This window comes from Brassica napus, chromosome C5 (genome assembly GCF_020379485.1).
Source record: "Brassica napus cultivar Da-Ae chromosome C5, Da-Ae, whole genome shotgun sequence".
Classification (NCBI taxonomy): Eukaryota; Viridiplantae; Streptophyta; class Magnoliopsida; order Brassicales; family Brassicaceae; genus Brassica; species Brassica napus.
The window spans coordinates 21,033,261-21,043,676 of NC_063448.1; the positions used below are offsets into that span (position 1 = coordinate 21,033,261).

The following is a 10,416-nucleotide window of genomic DNA, read 5'->3' on the forward strand; positions in this document are numbered from 1 at the left end:
TGAGCTAAGATTGCTCGAGTAAGGCGAGAACTGATCTAGGAAGATTAGTGAGCACATTCAACCCGCACATTAAAGCTTGACCAAATGCGTCGATCGATATTCTAATCGAATAATCGGTCGACGGTTCAACAAGTGTATCGATCGATATTCCTATAGAATCATAGGTCGACACTTATATCAGGTCAATAGACAAACCTAGAAAGCGAGAGCCTAGTGGTCTGTTTAATAGCGTTGAGCTGTATAATATCTTGCATACAACTTATTAAGCTTCTGTAGGATTATAATCCTGATTACCTGAATAGAAATCCTAAGTCTAGCAAACCATCCTTCCATCAAGCCTCAATCGATCTGCCGAGCAACTGCCTTGCTCACCATTGCAATTTACATTAAAACTATTAGTCTAGGTTAATCATATAACTATTAGATCTATTGTGTGCCCTAGCTCCCTGTGAATTTGATCCCTAAGTATTACAACTCGACCTCTTATTTGAGAGAGTATAAATCACTCCTTACAGTAATTTGAGTGATATCAACAAGAATTAATATCAATTCTAATAATTGATATCTTTATCACCTTTACAGTTTTTTTTAGTTTTGGGTAATCCTTCATAACCTTAAATCTAACAAAGAGAACTATTCAGACATAGCAAAGTGGAACATAGCAATAGCCTGAATAAAATGGAGTTCCAACACAAGGTAAAGAAATCAATGGAGTTTCAATACAAAGTTTTATGGAGTCTTGGATCTTCTCTCCAAATCTACTGAAAATCCTAAAACTGTTTGCTATGAAAAATAGAAAATAATAAAGCGTATGTTGCCTAATACAATGGTAGATTACATAATATTAGGTGAAAGTCGGCCAGGGCAGTCTTCTAATTGTGTGGATCTTAAGTCGGCCTTGAAAAAATCAGCCTGTCTATGCACGTCGCTGTCGATTAACGACAAGAGATGTTTGTCGATCGACACTCTATCCATCCAAATATTGACTTTGGATGGTTTCTGAACAGCTACGAGTGTCTTCTATCTCTAGCTCCAAAATGCTCCATAATCACCACATTATTTTAAAACGTACCTAGACTTGTAAAGACTCTAAAAAGACTCCAAAACATAATAAATATATTCTAAAACAATTATATACCTTAACTAAAAACTGGTAAAATTCGTGGTATATGAGAGATGCTATTTGAGAGAACTGTCCTTTCCTAAACCAAAATATAGTCCCATAATCGGGTCCTTAATTAGGCCACTGCACCCGAGTTGGACAAAATATTTTGTGACGATTTTAACCCTACACCTCTAATCTTGACCCTATCCGTAGTGGTGTCAGTAGGCTCTGCTACTGTCTGATATACACGCCCTGACTCAACCAATCAAACTCTCATAGTTCTATCTTTTTCTCATCGATGGGAGACCCTAATCTTCCTCCTTGTATATTTTCTCCCAATAAAGAACCCTCCGGCGAGAGGGTTAACTCGTACCATAGGATTAAAGACGACAGAGTCCATCTTTGAAGCACTTGATTCAGAAGAGCTTGTTTTTCTGAGGAATTTAACCTTTGCAAAGGTTTTAATCCTAGATGATAATCCTCCTTTTTTCGATGCCTTTGGCAATTTTCGTACTTGTGAGGAGGTTGAAGACAAACAAGACGTACAAAATCTGGATTTTGTTTGCTTGGAAGCCTAATCGATTTTCACTGAGTTAGTTTGAACTGTGGGGAACTTCCTAATTCCAGGCATAGGAAGAGAAAATAAATCTCGAATGAGAAACTTTACTGAAATGAATTATTTGGGTCTTTAAAGTCTTGCACCATTGAAATTGTGTAGACATCCTGAAGAATCACAAGGTTAAGGACATGGCGACGAGGATTAAGTTTGCCTGTCTATCAATCACGTCAGTTGTACTTCGCCCATCATCTCACTTTCCGAAGATCATTCCCGAACATGTGGAGCTCATCTGTGATCTAGATGAGTTTATGGCATACCCATTGAGAAGGGTGAAATTGTTCTAGCTCAGGATTTGTTTGCTCTTAGAGGATATGTCGATCCAATCCAACTTGTTATGATGTTGTTGTAGTTACTTTGGAGGAAAAGGTTAACCTAAACGAAACCGGTCGTTGTGGCTGAATCTTATAGTGAAACAGAGGTGTCAGTGGGTGAAGATGGAGCTTTGTCAGATGAATCAGCGTGCTCTGAAAAACCATTTCAACTGCCAAATTTGTGATTAAACCTTGGCATTCTGGAGACTTAGACGTCGAATACAAGGTAAGTGTTACACATATTGTTAACAAATATTAATTGTGTTATCCGCTTCTCCCCTTATTATCGGTTAAGATGTTTTATAACTCCTAATAGTTAGATCAGAACTAGTAAAAGGCTTAGGCTCAATTGCTTTTTATATTATGCATATATCCCCAATCAATTCTCTCACACGCACGGTCTTTCCACCTATTACGTAGGTCTATGTTCGATCTATTCTTTATGATCCACATGAGGAGTTGTTCTTGGAGATGATTTTTCATGGTCAGATGAAAATGAAGACCCGACAGTAGAAACATTGGTTCGTCTTATAAGTGAAGGATTTGTATTCAAGATGGAGATGTTTAAAGGTGGGCTCACAGCGGCCGATATTGTACGAATGTGTGCAGAGAAGCAAAGGGAGAAGGAGACGAAAGAGAAGCATGACAAAGAAAATGCCGCATAGTCAACCGAGGGTGAATCTTCAGACCATGTCTCTCATATTTCAATTGCCAATCTCGTTGCTACGCAGATTAAGGAAGAAATTGGAGGTCTAGAGTCTCGAATTGTTAGTGGATGATAAGATCATGGTCATACTTGCTGAGACAGGGCAGAGTTAGATAGAGGGTAAAACGAGAACTACAGGTCTTGTTGCAGAGAAGGTGGGATCCGTTCAAAGTGGCTAAGATGTAGAAAGAAGAAGTGAAGACTCTGGTGGAGCGAGAATCACTAGTAGTACTAAGTATTTTAATTAAAGTGTTGTCGTTTTGCATTTCATTAAGTGTCGGAAACCTTAGTGTGCAAAAATATAATTAGAAATCTGATCAGCTTTTATTTCCTTGTCATCTTCGATTGACATCTTTCCAATCCCAATTTCATCTTGTGATAATCTGAGTTTATCATTTTGGTATCAGAGCTCATGGATCCTCTTGACCTTGAGCAACTTTTGTTACTACCCCGAGAAGCTTTCCGCGAAGTGATGAAGACAAAATCAGACGAGGAAGTGACGGCCTTCAACTGGATAATGGGTGAACGCTTGCGACAATCTCTGGAGAAATGCGAGCTCGAGCTGGAGCGTAGTGAGAGGTTGAGGACAAAAGCCTTAGAGCTTTCGCTAGTAAGAAAACAAGAAACCCCTACCAGAAGATTCGTCGAACCGGCGGAAGACCAGAAACTACCTGTTGTGAGAAAACACATCGAAGATCCTCAACAGATCGAAGGTTTGAAGAACCCTAAGAAGAAATCGATGGAGGAAATGGGATTTTCACTACCAATTGTTGTTTCTTATGATCTTGAACCTTCCGAGACACCCATCTCACGCCGCTGTTACCTTTACGCTATGGACGGTTTAGGAAACGAGGGAAAAGGCGTAAGATCTAGAGGATGGGTTTCAGTTTCGAGGGAGAGTGGAGATGCTGAAGACTCGATCTGAACACTTGACGTGGGTAACACACATGGTGGAAATGAAGAAACGAGGCTCGTCTGTGAAGAGGAAGAAACGAAGTGAACTCGAGCAATCCCCTACGGTCTATGGTTTTAAGGGAAACTCCATGAAGGGAGATCTTGCACAACCTGCAACTCTGCGCAAGACAACAAGATCATTGGACAGGACTGAGACCCCTAGAAACAAGGATAAATGCTTGTTGGATGATCCAACATATGATCTAGCTTATGAAACTGGCAAGAGTACTGCAAAAGTGACTGAGTACAAGCGTCGTTTGAAGCTTCCGAGGGAGTTATGACGGGGCGGTCATAGGGCGAGAACAGTGAAGCACATGTACTCCGGGATAACTCAAGAGGGTTCTGTTCATGATTACATAAGCAGTTTCAAGGCTCTAAGTGAAGACTGTAAAGATCTTCCTGAGAAATACCTAATGAGTGTTTTTGTTAGAGTGCTGAAGCAACCGTTGCAGGACAAGGTCAGGCTTTTACAACTCTGTAAGCTGGTAATTGCTATGGACTTGGCCTTATAGCTTGAGAATGGAAGCATGAGTCTGCGTACTTTACCAATGACAGAAGCATCCACACACCACATGAAACTTAGAGATCCAACCGAGGATCCGAGTCAGAGTGAGAAGCGTGGCAATGGAGTGTTAATGGAGGGTCAAGTAAGGAGATCCCCAACGAATAGAAGGAGGTTCAGGGATACCCCAGTGGCAACGCCTCTTATAATGGAGAAGAGACATGATAGGTGGAATCTTCCTGTTACCAAGGCTGAGATGAGTTATTGGATAGACTGTCTTGAGAAGCACTGGCAGGAACACCACATATGTGAGGATCATAAGTTACCTTCGGTTCAGCAGAGTCTACATGGCTCTTTTGGCGGTTGGATCAAGGAGTTAATGGAGGCAAAGGCTCCAAATAACTGGGAAGAGCTCAAGAGAATGATCCTGTGAGAGCCGAGTGAGGAGCTTAATTTACTAAAAGCGAGTGGAGCTAGGATGGTAGAAGGACAAAGATCAGCTTTAAAGAAGAAACAAGAGGTGACATGAGAAGATTCACTGTTATAAATGGGTTTAAGAGCTCAACGAGAAGGCTCTGTTTCTAATTATAGGAAGAGATTTGAAGCTGTATGTCTTAAGGCTTCAAACTTACCGTGGCAACACCTAGAAGAGTGGTTCTTACAAGGCTTAAAACCCAAGATACGAGAGGCAGTTCATCAATTGAGACCTGACGGTATTGTGCAAATGATGGATTTAGCAGTGTGGATAGAAGGAAACCCAGGGAACAATGGCGAAGTAGGCTCCAGAGGACTCTCTAGGACGTCCTTGTCAACATCAATAAGTTTCAGCTGTTTGAAAAGGGAAAGAGAAGATTTGATAACCAAGAAGGGGCACTTAGGGTCTGTTGATCAACGGAGTGAGAATCCTTATGATGATATGATATTACAAGTTAAAGGTCTGGTAGAGAACCGAGAGGTTAACATCGAAATAGATTCAGGTGCTACTCATAGCTTCATTTCTAAGAATTTGGTAATTGAATCTAATCTTACTCACAGTGGGAAGCCGACAGAGATTATCTTAGGACATGGAGACAAAGGTTTGGGAAGGTGCGAAACAGTAGCCATTACTATACTAGGCTTTGAATTCAAGGAAGACTTGCGGGTGATTGACCAGAGTGACGGTGATGTGGTTTTGGGGTATAGTTGGTTGGCTACTCTAGGAGAGACTGCTGTAAACTGGCAGGAACATACAATGTCCTTCCTGATTGAGAATGAATGGATTACCATAATTGCGACAGGAAGTGAGGCTGAGCAAAATTCTGCAACTAGGTGGTCAGATAGTAGTTGTTAACACATGTCAAAGAACCATACCAAGTGGACAACACCTCGTGGTAATTTTGTGGTACCATACAGTAACCAAAGATAAAAACATGAAGATGCAAGCGCCAAGAAGGGATTTTTGTGTAGTTGTTAGCAAATCATGGTGTGGCATTAATAGAGAGGATTTATATGACACACGAATTAGGCTGAAAGATCCAAGGGATATTGATCACCAAGACTCCAAAAGGACAGTATAAGTGTTTCAGAAGGAGACACTAAACAGGAACACAAGTGGATTAAAGAGAGACAAACTGAAGGGACTTGTGAGAGGACGCCAAACAACAATCGTCACAAACCGCTGGGAAATGGGGGCACGACCCGAGAGCAAGGGATGAGTGCAGTACGAGAGCCTCACAGCTCAGTTGAGAATAAGTATATGGAGACAAGAACTAAGAGTGAATGGGTGAATGGTCTCGGTGCAAAGGAGCCAAGTATTGGAGTTAAGAAGCGGACTGAAGAATTAACATCACGGAAGTGGCTAAATGACGATCAAGAGAAAATGCAGCTCAAGTTAGGAAGGGAAGTTCAGAGGGAGAACATGTCGACCGTAAACAAGAATGTGGGGAAACACTTCGCTGAAGCACGTGAGGCACATGAAAAGGGTTTTCAAGGGTCGGATGAGATGGCTGTTGGGAAAATGTGTGATGGTCTCATGTTGCACTTCATTATCATTTTTTTTATGGCGAGGAATACAATAAGAATATGAGCGAGGAGTTCATGTCGGAAGATGATGATCATAAGGAATTTCAAACAGCATTACAGTCGCTCACTGGCTGGACGGATCAGACGTACGTGGTGAAGTCGGGTTTGCAACTTGAGGACAAGTTGGATGCTTATGGGGGGAGTAATGATAAGATCATGATCATACTTGCTGAGACAGGGCAGAGTTACAGAGAGGGTAAGAAGATAACTACAGGTCTTGTTGCAGAGAAGGTGGGATCCGTTCAAAGTGGCTAAGATGTACAAAAAAGAAGTGAACACTCTGGTGGAGCGAGAGTCTCTAGTAGTACTAAGTATTTTAATTAAAGTGTTTTCGTTTTGTATTTCATTATGTCTTTAAGTATCAGAAACCTTAGTGTGGAAAAGTTATCAAAAACATAATTAAAAAATCAAATCAGAGAAATCTGATCAGCTTTCATTCCCTTTTCATCTTCGATTGACATCTTTCCAACCCTAATTTCATCTTGTGATAATGTGAGCTTATCAAGTGAATTTCAGTTTGATAAAAAATTTGGGATTTCGAGGCACCAGTTACCACACTCCAGGGTATTGAGAGCATGCTAAATTCCTTTGTTATGGATAATGTGAAAATGATGCAGCATGCTATTATTAAAGCAATTATCGATTTCATTGGCAAATCGACTTCCTCCATGACCATTCCCACCAACGAAGAAACTGTTGGAGACAAAAATCATAGTGGGCTATCTCCCTGGACAAGTTTGGTGACTATTCTTCTCCCACACATCATGAGAATATAAATCCCGGAGCCAATATGTTTGTCAGAACATATGATGCTGTAAGAAAGGTTATTGAAGAACTAGAGGCCACCTCCAACCATGATGAGGGATTTTTCTATAATAACTTCGTAGTTCCTATTGTTCATCCTTGATTTGTTTTTAAATTCTGATGTTTTGCATCCTATGATTTCGTCGCTTTTCGAGCCACATAACCAACACACCTTGATTCAGACTGACACGGTAAATGCATATTATCAGTGTTTCCTTTCTAGTTAGTAGCCTTACATTTTGTGCCAATCAATACACCATATATAAGTGGTTACCCGTTACATTTATTTGTCTCGTACATGTTTTTTCGTATCATTCAACCTTTAAATTTACAATGCTTACATGTTTGTAGCCTTGTACGATATCCTTAGGCGATGCTCATATTGAATGTCAAATAACCAAGAATGCTCTCCCATTGGACACATTTATTGAAGTGTTGACTAAATCAGGGTGTAATATACCTGGAGAGGTTTTATTTTATAATTTCTCATGTAAATCTTCTCGCAAATGCATTGACAGAACCTAAATCCTTATCTTAACACTTAGATTACTTGTTAATGTGTCTTTCACTTTGTCATTATCAGATGCATATTTCCTCATTCTCACTAGGGTTAACGCCGGAAGAGCCCCCCCCCCCCATGGACACATTTATCGAAGTGTTGATTAAATCAGGGTGTATTATACCTGGAGAGGTTTTATTTTATAATTTCTCATGTAAATCTTCTCGTAAATGCATTGACAGAACCTAAATCCTTATCTTAACACTTAGATTACTTGTTAATGTGTCTTTCACTTTGTCATTAGCAGATGCATATTCCCCCCCCCGGTTGTCTATGTCAACCCATTGAATATGTTCTTCCTTCTGAAACCGGTGACACTGACAATGCCGAGCCTCAAAAAAGTAAAAGGCCTAGGAATCTCCCAACCGTATATCACGATTACCAGTGTGACTCCAAAATCATCATCGACTATACTCTACTTCCGGACCTGGAACGGTTGTTTGTCGAGAGAAGTTTGGAATGAAACTTGATACAATGGAATTTAATGTGATGCAAAGCGATGTTTGTACATTGAAAGAGAAATCAATTGAATGCAAAGAGTTTCATTAGTTCTTACTTGAATGCAACCAGCTTGATACAATGAAAGGTCAAGGTGATGTTTTGTATATTGAAAGAGCTCTCATTTGAAAGCAACGCGTTTTTGATACATGAATAATAATTATTAAAAACCAAAGTGTAGTTCATAAGTGCAAATTCAAATGTCCAAAGCTTAGTGTACTGAATCTCAAATGTAATTAAAAACCTACACCAAATCCAAGCCATCAATTTCAAATAAAAGCAAAATACCCAATCAGGATTACAAATCAAACTTCTTGTTCCTCGAATCCATCATTGACAATGTATTCATATAATGGTAGGGTCTCATAGTCAACATCATCTTCATCTTCTGCAACTATAAAACTCCAAAACCTTCACATTCTCTGGAAGTAGACGACTCATGTATTTGTTAAGCACTTGCTATCCAAAGCTAAAGTAGGACTATGAAGCTACTGTTGTGTTTTAAATACTCAACAGATCACAAGCCATTGCTGACAAATCACCATACCTATGAGTATTATCTTTCCAAAACTGGTGAATGTCCAAGCTCTAAAATCAGCCATGTCTCATGCGGGTTCTTCAAGAGAAGCTTGGGGAGATGTCTTTCCACTTGCAACAACTCTGGTTTTTCGAAACGCAAAGAAATCATGTAAATATTTTTTTTAAAATAAGGAATGATCAATTCAAGTTTAGAATGGATCGGATAACTTATAATGGCTTGACGCACCTAAGCGTACATTATTCTTTGCTATTGTAATACCTGTTATTAAAATCTAATATTAATCTTCATAAAATAATAATAATTATTAAAATAATAATCTTCATCAAAATATGAATTGATTTTATAATAATATTCTTTTAAAAAAATTTAAGTATATCCAGGGAGTAAGAAATCACCTTATTATTCGCATGATAATAAATTATATTAGTTTTCTATGTTGGTTGACAAAATTACAAAACGTCATACTTTTCTGGCAAAGGTTTCCATCGAAAATATTGAAGAATACAATGTGTCACAAATTTTCTTTTGACCTAAGTAAAAAAGAGAGTATAAGTTTAGCATTTTTATCTATATTTTTACTTTTGAAATTTTCATTCTGGTTGGACTATGATTCTTGACATTATTGGGTAGAAAATAGTAGTACATAAAAGAGACTGATATAAGATTTTTATTGTTGTTATTAGGCTGACAATAAAAATTCTCCAAATGTACTTCCTGATCCAAGTTTTTTTCCTTACTCACAAGTGGTAGTGATACAGTGTAGAAAAAAATAGAATAACTACCATTTCTTATAACAAACTATGATTTAAAAAAATATTCTTAGTTATTAACTATAAAAATATTTAAAAGTTAATAGCAGAAAAAAATGGAAAGGAGATAAAATAGGTTTAACTATTTTGCATTACAATAGGCATACACCGTATTTGTAGGATTTAAATACATATATGTTACTCATATAATGGAAAACAAAAGTAAATGTAAGTTATTAAATAAATTATTTATTCAGGAATTTATAATCTTCGATGTAGGTTTTCGAGATAGCTTATAAACGCTTGCTGTAGATACGCGAACATTGTTCTATGCTCTTTTAACACCTGTTCTGAGTCCCAGCTTTGGAGACACAAAAAGACAAGTAAGGTTTTTGTGTTTGCCCCATTTGGTTTGCTTACAAGTTTCTTTGCCTGTTTCAAGACCTTGGCCATCAACAACTATACAAACAAAAAAGTAACAACAATATCATTCGAAGGAAAAATAATTACCATAGATATTATGATGTGATTGCAATGGTGAAAATATTTAGATGATAATAAAATAAAAACTAGTATAAACGCATACATTCATGAAGACGAAATAAAGCAATCAAGATGATGAAAACTATAACGAACTGTGATGACAACATATTGTTCTTTTTTATATTCTTACACTACAAACACGTTTATTGTTGTTGTTTTTTAATCTTATGTTTACTTGTTTGATGGTTGAAATTTTTATTTGAGGTGGAGATTAATTTATAGATAGAAATATGTAAACTAGTAAGGCATGTCTTGCATATGGCCGCGATATAGAAAAATTGGTTAGATTTGTTTGGCTTATTTTTTCTAACTATTATGTGGTAATTATATTGGTGTTTAACACTTTCTTCCTTTTAAGTTACTTTTAGAAACAATCAAACTTTTTGAGATAGCCATATTGGAGCAATAAATTGGAGTTATTAGCTAATTTACTAACTGTTTATAATAAAATATTTCTCTATAAA

At 37.9% G+C, this 10,416-nt stretch overlaps 1 long non-coding RNA gene across 1 annotated transcript; it reads left to right on the plus strand.

Annotated features, from left to right (window-relative positions):
• The first annotated feature begins 510 nt into the window (after positions 1–510).
• Positions 511–6,698, plus strand: LOC106424989. Its single transcript, XR_007324162.1, has 2 exons — positions 511–2,261; positions 2,456–6,698. It is a non-coding gene; the product is annotated as an uncharacterized LOC106424989 (long non-coding RNA).
• The last annotated feature ends 3,718 nt before the right edge of the window (positions 6,699–10,416 follow it).